We start from the raw sequence: 15,899 nt of genomic DNA on the forward strand, positions 1-15,899 counted from the left end.
AAAATCGAATTGCCTACATCAGTTAGATGCACTCTATCTCTTTGAAAAATGTTGACAATATCACATTTAATATTTTCATTTTGAAAATATGCCATGCTAACATCCTGCAAAAAGGCACAAATGACTTTGTTCACATTGCCTTGCTTTCTCAATTTGTGGGCAAAATAAATTTGACCGCATCCACTTTTGTCTATGAGCTTCCTGTGAAAAAATAATTTTCAAATGTGGAAACAGTTCCATCAACTTACCAAATGTATCCTTCATTGCAAACTGTAATGATATTCTGGTAACATAGCCCAAACTGTTGCCTCCACAGTGAACTACAATGATATCCGGATGCTTCAAGTGAACCACATTCTCAAACTCCATACCATGACACTTGAAATTCTTCGAATCCAAGATTCTCAGACAATCCACAGCGCTCAGAATACACCTTCAGCCAATGGATCCAAGAGTCTCCCAGAATCCATCTGCTTCCTCAAAGACATAGCCAAGGCCATCTTCAATGCACTCACCAAGCAAAACTCCTGCTACCCTCTCTTCCTGGACACCACACCTAGGAAACCTAATTGAATGAGCCTCGAAGTCTGGGTACATCCACAATGGTCTGCGGTGTCAGCAGTCCCATTTTCATGCATCCTTAGAAGATCTGGATGGCACGTGCGGTGTCTGCGGCCCTTTTACCCTTTCTAATTTCTTGTTTCTAATACTCCCTCATTGGCTGCTTTCAGCCAGTCACACATCTATCAACCAATCACATCAAAAACCTTACATGTAACCCTGTCATTTCAGTTAAAAATGTCAGATGTACTCTTGAATTCTCAGAGTACGTCTCCTGTTACTCACAGCCACCTGCATCAAGAACTACTGTAAAAACTTCCAAGATTTCTATTTGCAGAATCAATAACATCTGCATCTAACAGGACATAGTACAGGTATGCTTATATGTTTTACAGTATTTTTTTCAACTCCTTCACAAATGCATTTATGCAGGGTTCCTGCCACTTACCCAGTAAAAAGCTTCTCAATAAGCATATTGTCTTTTTTAAACACTCTTGCAAATGCCATGTATCGCAGCATTCAGCAACTGCTCACATCAAGTGGCAGTTACTTACAATGCTGTGTGTTTAACAATGTTTCTTTTTAGTAGCATTTTCATAAAATATTAAAGAATGTGTGCATAAAAGAAAGGAACAGCAAATATAAAAGATTTGATGATCATTTTTAAGTGGCACTTGGTGTGTGCCAGTTTAATATGTTGGCAGTACATGCATACTTGCCAACTTGATCTACTGCAATATGTAGGTGCGTATTTACAAATGTATTCTGAAGACTCCAGATTCAGACAAAATGTAGAATATATTTTCCACTTCCTGTTGAAAAGTGAACTAGCAAATCTATGTTATGGAGTTGCACACAAACTAAAAAAAGGCTCTAATTTTTTAACACGTCCGCTACCCAACTGCTTCAAAAGATAAAAGACAAAGATGAAGTTTTGCAATCAAATATCACAAGTCTCTTGGCAAACATGCGTGGTACAAAAGAATACTGGTTCTGACATCACACTGATGTATGTTGTATGCTAAGGAACTCAACCCCATCGTTTGTTATTTTAAGTTGTGCAGAGTACGCATGGGATGACTTGCACGACTTCTTGCGCACTGCAAACCAAAATAAAGATGGAATACATATAGAAACAGCAGAATAATTATGTTCTAATTATATCCCGTCAATGTATCAATGTACTTTCACGATCGCTTCATTGCCATGCTGCACTTAATCTGCAATAAAACTACCCCTCCACTCGGAGAAGTGGAACACTTCTTTTGTAAAAAATAATATCACTTCAGAGGAGCACCACACATCTGCATGCTTTTGTGGATAAAAGATGCTCCCAAATTCGGCCATGACAATGATGCCACTGTTTTACAGTTTATTGAAAAATACAACATCCCTTCAGAAACCACACATAGTGACTTACGCACACAAATGTTTTGCTTCCAAAAACAAGTGTGGCAAATACTTCTGACGTAGATAAAAAACAAAGGTAAATACTATACCAAATGTCACTTTGGCTTCCCTCGACAAGTTTGCAAAAAGGACAAGAAAATAGCTTGATGTCTTCTGTTGGACACATTGCAAAAGACAAATCACGTAAAAACACATACAACATTAAAAGGGATGATGCATCCAAGTACATCAATGATTACAATGCAATCATTGCCCTCTTGAGGAATGCAAACATAAACATACAATACACTGCAGACAATTCCAATGCACTTGTAAGATATGGCACAGCCTATCTCACCAAAGCTGAGAAAACAGAGCTAAAGGACCTCTGGGGTGACATATCATCTGACAAAACACTGTCACAAAATATTGAACATGTTTGGTATAAAAATGATCTCCCATAGAGAATGCGGGTGCTACAAAGCTGCAGGCCATTTAACACGTACAGCCTTATATGGCAAATCTGAACACAGTGTCTGGCTAAACCTTGGTCCAGATTCATCCTGAAAAAAAGTACTAAAATCATACCAAGAGATAAAATCAATAGCCACAAATAATCACAATAGCCAGGACATTTTAGCAAACAAATTCAATGACACATACTACCCTAACAGTAGTACTTGTTTGGGAAACATATGCCTTTACGACATAGCCCAAAACTACTCCTACCAAAACAATGTCACACCAGATGAGATACATGGCAAACATTCAGCCTCAAATTGTGAAGGAAGCCTAGGGAAATTTACCAAACCCAGCCTAATTAATCATATAAAGTTATCATTTAAATCTCTGCAACATAGAGAACTTTATTAGATGGCCCTACTGTAACTTTTTAAACCTTGGAAAAAAGAAGAATTATTAGGTGACTTTTGGCCCTCATTACGACCCTGGCGGAAATCGAAAAACGATGGCGGAAATGCAATACCGCCATCGAATAGCGCTCGGTGCGATCATGACCCGTCACCGCAAAGTACGATGCCATTAGCGACACCGTAGTGAACGCCAACGCTAACTGCACCAAGTACGCGCACGCGCGCCATGCCAAACCGTAATTACCACCATGGCGCAATGGTACGCGAATTCTGACCCTAGCGGACATGCACCTAACGCCATCAAGCACGGCGGAAAGTACCATTCCGCCATGGTGAGAAGTACGGCATCGCGAACCAACCGTAAACGGCCCTACTGAGTGCCTGTACACCGCTCCCTGGCCACATTGTACAACTCCCCGTAGGTGCAATGAAGTCACACAATGCAACCAGTGAAATGTACAAGTCATCCATGCCTGCCAACGAACAAATGAATCTCAAGAGGGGCCAATGGGAGCTGCAGGGCACAGATGGCACGAATACAGAAGCCATACAAATGGACATGACCTCAGTCTCCCTCCAAGAAACGCACGCAAACACAGGCACCTGTGACCAGCCATATTCTGATAATCACATCATTCCACCAATCCAACTGGCTGACCGGCATCTGTTACACAAAAGCCAATCCCCCGCCCCTGAGCATGACATCATTAAAACAGTCATATTGGCAGCCCTCATCCCTGACCTCGCTGGGCTTCGTAGGCAAACGCGCCCAGCACAGTACCACGCAACTATACTCCGAAGCTGGAACCCAATGCAGATCTCCTCACAATACATCGCTTCCCAAATAGGAATATGCCACATCACCTGCAAAGAAGAACGCTACACGGTTCATATCAGAATAGAAATTTAATGCACAACAAATTCACCAAGCCCATACAGCCATTAGGCCATGAACTCCAAAATACATTTCACCATTGTGGGCTGCATCCGCAATAAATGACCAGCTACTTCTTGTGTGACGCCCTGTACCCTCATGGTACACAGGGGCTACATTCTCGTACGAAAAGGCAACATGGAAGCGCCTCGAACCGCAGGGCCGTCCCAATAGGGAGGCACTAGTCCAGCTGAAAGGCCGAAATGTTGCTCCTAGCCACTAGTACTGCGTAAGGGCATGTGGCCCATTGGCGATCGTCCCATAAGATCGTAATGCTGCTCCACTGATTAACACGAAGCAGCAGGTGTCGGGAGTAAAATCCATCTGCAGGAGTGGCATACAGATGGCAGTGGCAAAAGGGGAGGAGATACCTGTCACCCAAACGAAATGAAAAAGAATAGTATGGCCATCAGAACTTCATTTGAATTACTCACTTCAATGATCACACCAAATCCACAGCCATATGCATGCTAGCCCACTCCAAAGGATCATCACCAACCAAAAACCACTAGCGAATCATAACTATCTATATCGAGGTGAAAACACTATCACAAACGAGTGTTTCTGTGCATGCGTCTGTTAAAACAGAATCCATCAGATGGGATTGGTAACGTGCATAGACACAAGTGTCTGCAGGCGCGTCGAGACATGGAGGGTTTGAAGTGGGAGAATGGAAGACCAGGCTCCCGTCCTTCACCTCTCGCGCTTGACCTAAAGGGTCACGACCCAGACACCCGCCACGAGAAGAGTTTGTCCATTTACCAGACGACCAAATACCCTGGTACAGGAACATACGGATGTGTCCATCTGCCTGCCCAGCAGCCCGCACTGGCCATGCCGACACCTGCGGCACGGACCAACTAGACTAAAATCTACACGTCGTTAGAGATGCCATGACGACTTAGACAACGGGAAGCACAGCTGTACAAATATACACACTGGACATTCCCACACCAATCTACACGAAGAATGTACTCAGTGCTATGACGTAGGCGACAGGCATATTCACGGACGTGCATCTTTATTATTTTCACATAGGCTTTCAGCATGCAGAAACGCAAGACGCGTCATGAACTTATCTACAAAGCTTGCTCACGCTTCCCTTGCAACCAGTTACCACCATGAGAAGTACAATGAAGACACGATACTGGTCATGGAACTATATGCCACTATAACCTAAAGCACCCATGCACAAAATGGATCACTTATGCACCAGGCCCAAGTAGGCCTCAAGCAAGAGTTCCCGTGGACATTAACAAAGCAAAAGTCAGGTTGCTGATCCTGCAAGAATGAGCCTGGCGAAGCAACTAGCCAAGGTCGCAATGTTGCAAACTCACATTCAAAGAACAAATCATCAAAGGCACGATGTTGCAACCTCGCACTCCGCGCACCAACGTTAAAGTCACACCTACAAATTAAACCAGACACACAGTGGAAAAGCAATATTAATTGTGCAGAATTCTGCCTCAAACACGGTCCCGCCTCACGTGACCAAGCCGAACCTGACGAGATGCCAAGCCCAGGAGAAAAGAGGCGTCTGGATCCCGCGCCACGAGACACAGGCAGATACAATTGAAAGGCTCAATGGACATTTGCGACAGTGGGAGCGGTCAGCCTTCCAGCTATGAATAAATCCTCACATTGTCTGCATGTACCCATAGTGAAACATTGTTGCAAACTAAAGGTACACCGAGAGCTGGGAACAGCGGTGGTCCCAGGCTGGGGAGCTCACGGGTACACCAATCAGAACATGGGGCTCTTATCACTGACGCAAATAGCTTTAACCAATCTTCAGGAGTCTTCATGTAACAATTCTCATGTATCTAATTGTAGGGACAACCCAGATATATCACCTGACTACCCTTTATCCACTAACATCGTTCTCTATATGTGTTCTATACTAACCCTACCACTCGAGCATCCAATTAAGAGTGGCGATAGGTTTTTTGTTAACTTTCTGACGTGACGCAAGTAGCGCGTCATAATACAGTAAAAAGGGCCTGCGAGCCCCACGATTGTGTGTGTGTCAGGACGAACGCGTACGCTCCTTGACCCATCACTGCCGTTTGTCTAATAAACAGCAGAAGTCACCTTGCTCCTTGTGTGTGCCTCATACTCTGTCTCATCTGAGATATACACGGGAGGAGTTGGGGCCTCCCTGCCTGGAGGTCTGCGGACGGCCCGGCCGACCCCGGCAGAATTTCCCCCCGACAAGTTGGAGGCTCCTCACAAACAAGTAGCACAAAAAATTGCAATGGCACTCGAGGCACCCGCATGCACCCCAGTTCCCTTCTTTAAGGAGGATATGGCAAGGGTGCCCAAATCATTATGGACTATCAGCCCTTATGACGTGGGATGCATAAAAAGCATAGGGGGTGTAAGGATAAAATTGAAAAAAGGCGCCATACTACCAAGAGTAAAACAGTACCCACTGTCAAAAGAGGCAGATGAGGGCATATATGAAACTATAACGGCCCTTATAAACAATGGAATATTGGTCCCCTCGGAATCACCATTTAACACGGCTGTGTACCCAGTGCGCAAGGCTAAAGGGGGATCTTGGCGCTTCATACAGGACCTCAGGCCCTTGAACAAAATAGTAGAAGCAGAGTATCCAGTAACAGCAAACCCGGCCACGATATTGTGTGGCATTCCAGCAGAAGCATCACGATTTACAGTGATTGATCTTAAAAATGCTTTTTTCTCAATACCATTACACCCAGACTCACAAGATTTGACAAGCTTCACTTACCAAAATACAAAGTGGAAACATACCAGATTGCCGCAGGGGTATTGTGAATCACCATCAATTTTCAATAGAGTAATACAGATGGATTTGGGTAATGTTGAGGTGGAAAGCACAGTGTTACAGTATGTCGATGACATAATAATTTGCAGTACAAACGAAAGTAAATGCAGAGAGGACTCCTTAAAAATGTTAACGATATTGGCTGAAAAGGGGTACAAGGTAGACATGGAAAAGATACAATACTGTCAGGAGCAGGTACTTTACATTGGCCAACTGATATCCCAACATGGAAGAAAGATTGCACCACAAAGAGCACAGGCCATTTCAAGCACTCCAACGCCACAGACTGTGAGAGAACTGCAGCAATTTCTGGGGCTGTGCAACTACCGTAGAGCATGGGTATTTGACTACAGTTCATACATAGGACCCCTGCTTGAGGGTTTGAGGGAAGCAAATAAAGGGGAGAAAAAGTTGGGGTGGACTATGGAAATGAGGGAGGCCTTTAACGAATTAAAAGATGCGATATCAACTGCTCCAGTACTGGCATCCCCAGACTATGAACGACGATTTTTTATATTTTCACATTGCGACTCAGCAGTGATGAAAGCAGTATTGGCCCAAAAAACGAGCATGGGTTATAAACCAGTAGCATTTTACAGCGGTCACTTAGACCCTGTGATGTTAGGTCACTTCCCTTGCGAACAAGGTCTCGCTGCAGCTGCTTTTGCAGTGGAAAAAGCATCAGCAATAACCATGGGGTGTCCAACTACACTGTTTGTGGAACATGCACTATTTGCAATATTGAATAAACCTAAGTCCACACTAACAACGCAGAGGGCATCAGGTTATGAGATTATTTTGTCTAGAGCTGAACTAACAATTGTTAGATGTAGCACGGTTAACCCTGCAAGATTCCTAGCAGAAGCAATTGAGGAGGGAGATTACGCCCATGACTGCACCCAAATAACTGAAATGTACTCATGTACTAGAAAAGTTGAAGAGAACGCACTAGAGGGAGGTGAGCTTTTGTTTATTGATGGGTCATCAACTATTGATCAAGGGGATGGGATACGGAGGACTGGGGCAGCCGTGGTAAAAATGATGGAGGCGCCGGTATGTGTGGCTATGAAATGTGTACAATTACCACAGCATTACTCTGCTCAAGCCGCGGAATTTGTTGCACTAATATTGGCATTAAAGGAAAGTTTTGACAAACGAGTTACAATATATTCCGACAGTGCATATGTTACATCCACTGTCCACTCAGGACTATCAAAATGGAGAAGAAGAGGGTTTAGGAGAGCTGATGGCACTCCAGTGCAACATGCCCTCTTATTGGCTGAACTAATTGAAGTAATAAACGACCCCCAAGAACTAGCCCTAGTAAAATGTACCGCACACACCAATGGTGAAGACCACGTCTCAAAAGGGAATGCAGCAGCAGACGCACATGCGAAATATGCTGCATACTTTGGTGAGATATGGAACCCCCCCGAGTCACAGAGAGGGAGAGGGAGGGGAGTGGCAAGGGAGATGTTGATAAGAGAAGGGTACACCCATATCCCAGCCACACAGATTATGGAGCTACAAGCGGCTGCACCAATGGCCGAAAAAGAAATATGGGTAAAAAGAGGATGTACAATGTCACCAACCGACGCACTATGGCGCCAGGGTGGCACTGGAAAAATTGTGATACCGTTGGCACTTTTAAACACCGCCCTGAGCCAATTACATCATCCAGCTCATACAGGCAAGGAAATAATTGCAGCACGAATTAGAGAAGATTGGTTCTGTCCCGAGTTAAATTCTCATGTGTCTAATTTTATCAGCAATTGTCTCACATGTCAACAGTTTACGGCCGGTCATACCCTAAAAGTAATAAGAGGTACCATACCCCGGCCAGAAGGACCTTTTCGACACCTTCACATTGACTATGTTGATATGATCAACATATGTCAAGGTAATAGGTATATGATTGTAGTAGTATGCCCCTTCTCTAGGTGGATTGAAGCAGGGCCCTGTTCACACCCAGATGCATTTAGAGCAGCTAAATTCCTAGTAAGGGAGGTCTTCCCCAGGTGGGGAGTGTGCGAGGTCTTAAGGTCAGACAATGGCCCGCATTTCGCAAACGAAATGTTCCAACACATCACATCCTTGCTAAGCATAAAGCACAAATTTGCATGTGCATACCACCCACAGGCTAACGGTATATGTGAACGCCTGAATGGCCTATTGAAGGAGGCAATTGCAAAAATACAACAAACAACAAAGAAAAGTTGGTTGTATTGCCTTCCATTAGCCCTATTCGAACTGAGGAATAGGCCAGGGTCCGACCACCACCTCACTCCTCACGAGGTGGTTACTGGACGTCAAATGCGCCTTCCTCTAACGCCAACGTCAAGGGCATTCACTGACCACGAAAGTTCAGCAAGTGTATTAGGAGATGAAATGTATCAATATGTGTCTTCGTTGGTTACTAGTGTTGTGTTTGTGTCTCAACAGCTCGAGCGCACACGGGGCGGGTCTACCAGCAATCAAGAAGAAGGTGCCAGTACAGAATTGGAAAAGGAGAACTTGTGCAAACTTGCAAAGGGTGACCACGTGCTACTCCGCAACTTCAATAGGAAGTGGAACGACAGGAGGTTTACTGGCCCCCATCTGGTAGAGAACGTATCAACAAGAGCAGTAAAACTAAAGGACAAGCGTGCCTGGAACCACCTACATGATGTAAAGATCTACAAACTGCAGACCCGCCCCAGCGCCAACGACAGGTCCATTGGAAGAACAACAACAACATCCCCGACAGCGGAAGAAAGTTCTACCACAGACAACGACCCAATTGTCCCCTTACCGTGTAACTACCCAGCTTCCCCGGAGACAATAACTGACGAAGAAAGGGGTGATCCCCATACTGCCCACCCCATGGTCACACGGTCAAAGAGTAAAAATACTTCCGCCATCTGAAGCACAAACCCCCCGCCCATTGACCCTCCAGTATAGTTATAAACTGAATTGAAAGACATTTCCTGCACCAATACACATGTAAACAAGTGAATGTTCTCTTTTTCTCTCGCACATACAGGAACTGCGTATTATTGTATTGTTAAGAAAAGTTAACTAACGAGTTCACTGTCCAGGCGTAGATGGTACTCCCAGACGATAATTACCCAGAAGAATTGTCACACCAATTTGTATACGAAATAAAAAGGCCAACGTACCTAAAGAAGAGGAGGGTGCGTGTCTACTACACAGCATTCCTCCTGGCCATAGAATATTCTATGCCACACCTCCGCCCCTACTTGCCAGTGCTAAGAGACCAATCACTTAGAATAGCGTGGGAGCAGCTCTTCGCCTGGGCACTGAATGACTATTTGATAGGGAGAGCTTAAAACAAACAACTAACATTTCATAACAAGCATTTTTGAGAATTTTTAGGCGGGCAACTTTAACGTCGCAAGAATACGCTGCCAGGACTGCAGCAAGGTAAGAGCAAAATGCCGGTGAGACTAGCATATGTAATAAAAATAGTAGGGATTTTTATGATCACCGGGGTCTTGGCTGCCTCTGTATGGCAGTACAGCTATGCTATTAATTTTATTGCTGCACCTAAACCTAATGTACCCCCGTCCCCTGCTGCAACAGGTGTTATGTCAGGTGATATTAGTAATAGTGCACCCAAGCAAATTAGAGGTAAACGCAGCACATACTCAGACAATAAAGGTATTGATAATTATATACAAGATTCAGCACACGTTACAAACAACATATGGTACCAACACATGACCCGCATTGGTAAGCAGACAACTGAGGACAGCTGCTACGTTTGCTCATTAATACCATACGCCATGAGTGCTTCACGAACATTTGTTGCCACAGAAATAGAGGAAAAGACAGCACAGTGCATAATCTACTTGGCACTGTTCCAAACGAAAGGGAGATTTCAAGGGACAGTAGTACACATGACATGGAAAACGCGAGACTCATACCCATATGAAAACAACTTCCTCAAGACCTATTTGAGCTACCACAAGAGCAGTTTACATGCTGAAGCATTCAGATACATAACCAGTGGTCCTGCAAAAGGAGAAACAAAGAAAGTAACGCTGCAGTATCTACCATGTGATTGGTACGCCACTGAAGTTCCGGGTAAACAAGGATGTTGGGAGAGGCTCTGTTGACGATAACAGGGAAGGTGTATCTGGACAACAGCTGGGAAATAGGAGTGATTGGCAGCAACATGGTAACAAAAGAAACTATCTCAACTATCGAGGCACACAATCACCGATGTTGGACGATATGGATCAAGTATGTACCAATGCTCACGTGGGTAGAAACAGATGAAGACCCAATAACAATACTACCGTTGACTGCACCCAAGGTATGCTACCAGCATAAAGGAGAGGTGGACGTAGGATATAATACCAATTGTGCAAATGTGGTGGAGTTACCTGAGGGGGGAGCGGGAACAGCAGTAATAATGGACCATTATTGGGCCTGTGGAGAAAAGGCATACCATACACTGCCTCCCCTGTGGAATGGTGTGTGCACAATGGTTCACGTCAACGTACCATCATTAGTGGTACCTAAGAAGCATGTCAATGTGGCGAACTTTCCCAAAATGGATGAAGGGGACAGAAGAAAAAGGAGATCTGCACCACTTCAGGAGGAACAAGGGAACAGGACCAACAGCAATGATACTGTCCTAAATAGAATAAAAAGACAAGGAGAGCCACTGACAGGAAATTACCTGTGGGGAAGGTCGGAAACGGCGCTAACCTCAATACCGCCAGAACACAGACTATTCAGCAGAGCAGCAATGTTCTTCTCCTCAATAATACACCCAGGACTGCAGGCTTACGCAAACGCAAAATGGCTTCAAATAACTAGATGGGAACTAATGATGACCATCAATTCTACAGTAAATGGGTTTAACGCAATAAAGGAGGAGCTACGAGCTATAAGGATGGTAGCACTCCAGAACAGATATGTACTGGACCTGCTCACAGCAATGGAAGGAGGAGTTTGTGCAAAGATAGGACAATCATGCTGTACGTTTATACCTGCCAACGATGCTGACAATGGTACACTGACAGAAGCAGTTTCACAATTGGCCCAGTTGCACTCCAAGATGGTGGATGAAAGTAACGGTGTAAACAAGGATAAGAGCTGGTTTTCACTATTATGGTCATGGATGCCATCTTGGCTGTCAGATGGACTGAAAATAATAGTGGGTTGCACTATTTTGGCTGGAGCTACGCTGATCATAATTAGATTTTGGAAGGCCCGGAAGGCACGTACCACTGACGAGTTGTTGGAAATGGTGGGTATGCACCCCTTGATGCCAGCAGATGACGGCCAACATACAGGCGTGATAATAAAGGAGAGGGAGAAGTTGCGCAGCCAAATCATCACCAACCATCTAGACCCACCATCCGTGAAGACCGAGAACCCAAGAAACCCCAGGAGCTACATAGGAAAATGTGTATACTGTACTCCTGGAGGAACCTGTGAATATATGTATTGGTCATTCGAAGATCATGTAAACCATTATGGACATCTAGGAGGAATAACTAAGATATGGCGAGTAAGAGGAGATAACGAGAAGGATATGCTTGTGGTCGACAAGTCGACCAGAGGGGGGACTGAAGTGGGAGAATGGAAGACCAGGCTCCCGTCCTTCACCTCTCGCGCTTGGCCTAAAGGGTCACGACCCAGACACCTGCCACGAGAAGAGTTTGTCTATTTACCAGACGACCAAATACCCTGGTACAGGAACATACGGATGTGTCCATCTGCCTGCCCAGCAGCCCGGACTGGCCATGCCGACACCTGCGGCACGGACCAACTAGACTAAAATCTACACGTCGTTAGAGATGCCATGACGACTTAGACAACGGGAAGCACAGCTGTACAAATATACACACTGGACATTCCCACACCAATCTACACGAAGAATGTACTCAGTGCTATGACGTAGGCGACAGGCATATTCACGGACGTGCATCTTTATTATTTTCACATAGGCTTTCAGCATGCAGAAACGCAAGACGTGTCATGAACTTATCTACAAAGCTTGCTCACGCTTCCCTGACAACCAGTTACCACCATGAGAAGTACAATGAAGACACGATACTGGTCATGGAACTATATGCCACTATAACCTAAAGCACCCATGCACGAAATGGATCACTTATGCACCAGGCCCAAGTAGGCCTCAAGCAAGAGTTTCCGTGGACATTAACAAAGCAAAAGTCAGGTTGCTGATCCTGCAAGAATGAGCCTGGCGAAGCAACTAGCCAAGGTCGCAATGTTGCAAACTCACATTCAAAGAACAAATCATCAAAGGCACGATGTTGCAACCTCGCACTCCGCGCACCAACGTTAAAGTCACACCTACAAATTAAACCAGACACACAGTGGAAAAGCAATATTAATTGTGCAGAATTCTGCCTCAAACACGGTCCCGCCTCACGTGACCAAGCCGAACCTGACGAGATGCCAAGCCCAGGAGAAAAGAGGCGTCTGGATCCCGCGCCACGAGACACAGGCAGATACAATTGAAAGGCTCAATGGACATTTGCGACAGTGGGAGCGGTCAGCCTTCCAGCTATGAATAAATCCTCACATTGTCTGCATGTACCCATAGTGAAACATTGTTGCAAACTAAAGGTACACCGAGAGCTGGGAACAGCGGTGGTCCCAGGCTGGGGAGCTCACGGGTGCACCAATCAGAACATGGGGCTCTTATCACTGACGCAAATAGCTTTAACCAATCCTCAGGAGTCTTCATGTAACAATTCTCATGTATCTAATTGTAGGGACAACCCAGATATATCACCTGACTACCCTTTATCCACTAACATCGTTCTCTATATGTGTTCTATACTAACCCTACCACTCGAGCATCCAATTAAGAGTGGCGATAGGTTTTTTGTTAACTTTCTGACGTGACGCAAGTAGCGCGTCATAATACAGTAAAAAGGGCCTGCGAGCCCCACGATTGTGTGTGTGTCAGGACGAACGCGTACGCTCCTTGACCCATCCCTGCCGTTTGTCTAATAAACAGCAGAAGTCACCTTGCTCCTTGTGTGTGCCTCATACTCTGTCTCATCTGAGATATACACGGGAGGAGTTGGGGCCTCCCTGCCTGGAGGTCTGCGGACGGCCCGGCCGACCCCGGCAGAATTTCCCCCCGACAGGTTCAACAAGGCCAGATAGACGATGGTCCCACTATGGCAGCCCTGCATCACATGGCGCAGGGGAGGTGGATATATTCCAAGAAGCCCTGTACATGGCAAACTCTGTATCAAATCATCTGTCCATGCATCCATACATCATTCCCTCATCCAGTAATGAAAACGCCTGTTTCCATACTCACATGACATGTGAAACTTCCATTGAGTCTGTGCGTTATGCAGCCTGCAAAATCCACTGTGCCCCAGCCCGTAATTCCAGTGTTGTGAAGTAACATGTAATTGGGAACGTCCGGCCTTATCGCCCACTTCGCTATTGCGCATCCCATACTATTCATATCAATCATTGCATCCTCGCCATGGCCCCTGTCCCAAGGACATTGAACAATAGAACGTTATATTTGCAGTCAGACCTGTGGGCATCTCCTCGCCGCTAGCTGAAAACCGAAAGCGCCGTCCTTCCAATTCCTCATTTGCAACATCACGTCGAAAAGGCATCTGTGGCCGCTTGAAATCACAAATTAATCCATCTAGTGCGGCTGTGTGTGAAAATGGCAACTGCCTTCACTCACAAATGGGACGCCCCGCCCGTCGGTGAACCTCGGTACAGTGTTGCATGAGGGTCCACCGTTACTCGAGTACTACGTTCCACTGACCCTTCACAAGTCTGTTCGCGACTGCAAAGATAGTATGTGAAACAATGGGACCATAGCAGAATGAACATATCAACCAATGTTACACTGCCATCGGGTACAAATACATGATTGTAATGGCAAGATGCCATTCGTCGAATTGCAGCGTTGTGTGCGGGACGTGCTTGCCCAAAGGGGAGAGCAGCTTGCACAGGTGGAATGAATCAACACAGGTGGAGGCCATACAGCCTGAAAACACATAAATTGCACACCCAACCCCCTCCCACAACCACACCCACTCCGAAATGCTACCGGCAGGACTAGCCATGTTGGCCTGGGGGACCTGATAGCACTGCAAGTACTCCAACTTCAAGAAGAAGACGAACACCAACTACAACCGGCCGCACGGAGGAGACGCAGGAGGAGGAGGAGGGCAAGGCAGGGCCAGCAAGGGCCGCCAGCACAGCCACTACCACCACGCAGGCAGCCCGAAATCCCATGCCTCCGAGCACATCCGTTCAACCTCACTGATGAGCAGATCCACACCCTCTACCGTTTGGACCGGGACACCATAACCGCCATTGTGGACATGACACAGGCTGACCTTGTCAGCATGATAGATAGCCCAACCGCCATCCCACCCCTACTGAAGGTGGTGTCTGTACTCCACTTCCTGGCCACAGGCACCTACCAGCACACAGTCGGACAGTTGCATGGCATTTCACAGCCACTGTTCTCACGGACACTATTGCAAGTGCTCGATGCCCTCCTGCAGCACGCAGACGACTACATCTCTCTACCACGCTCGGAGCAGGAAATTACCAACACAAAAGTGGGATTCCATGCACTTGCCGGCATACCGGGTTGCATTGGTGCCATCGACTGCACCCATGTGGAATTGGTCGTCCCACATGCCATGGAGGCCCAGTACCGCAACCGAAAACAATTTCATTCTCTGAATGTACAAATGGTGTGTGACTCCAACAGGATCATTACACATTGTTGTGCCCGATTCCCTGGATCAACCCATGATTCTATGGTCTTGAGGAACTCTACAATACCACGCTACATGGAGCGACATGCAGGGAACAGATCCTGGCTACTCGGTGAGTCTCATTTCAAGCATGATAATGTGGGGTATGTGATGCGGCAATGACCTGGCAGGAAGGGGGGGTGCGTACGTAGCAATGGCATTCCTCAAAATTCCTTTATTGTCCACATACAGGTGATGCCGGGTATTCACTGAAGAGATGGCTCCTTACACCAGTCCGCAACCCACGGGACCAGCATGAGGAGGACTACAACCATGCCCACTCACGTACCCGTGTAGTCATAGAACAGGCATTCGGCCCACTGAAGACTCGTTTCCGCTGCCTCAGCAGGTCTGGCGGGGCACTCCTGTACCGCCATGAGAAGGTTGCAAAGATGGTCATGGCATGTGTCATGCTACACAACATGTGCGTACGTAGAAATGTGCCCATGCCCCCTGACGCAGAACTGCAAGCACCTGAAGATGGTCATGATGAGGGTGGGGATGTGGCAGCACCTCAAGGAGTCTGCGAGGCACAG

General features: G+C 46.1%; 1 protein-coding gene across 9 annotated transcripts in view; it reads right to left on the reverse strand.

Annotated features, from left to right (window-relative positions):
* Positions 1-15,899, reverse strand: part of FOXP1 (forkhead box P1) — a 1,926,958-nt gene that overhangs the window by 1,554,224 nt on the left and 356,835 nt on the right. The window lies entirely within an intron of this gene.

Source organism: Ambystoma mexicanum, chromosome 2p, assembly GCF_040938575.1.
Source record: "Ambystoma mexicanum isolate Mex_15411 chromosome 2p, UKY_AmexF1_1, whole genome shotgun sequence".
NCBI classification, from domain to species: Eukaryota; Metazoa; Chordata; class Amphibia; order Caudata; family Ambystomatidae; genus Ambystoma; species Ambystoma mexicanum.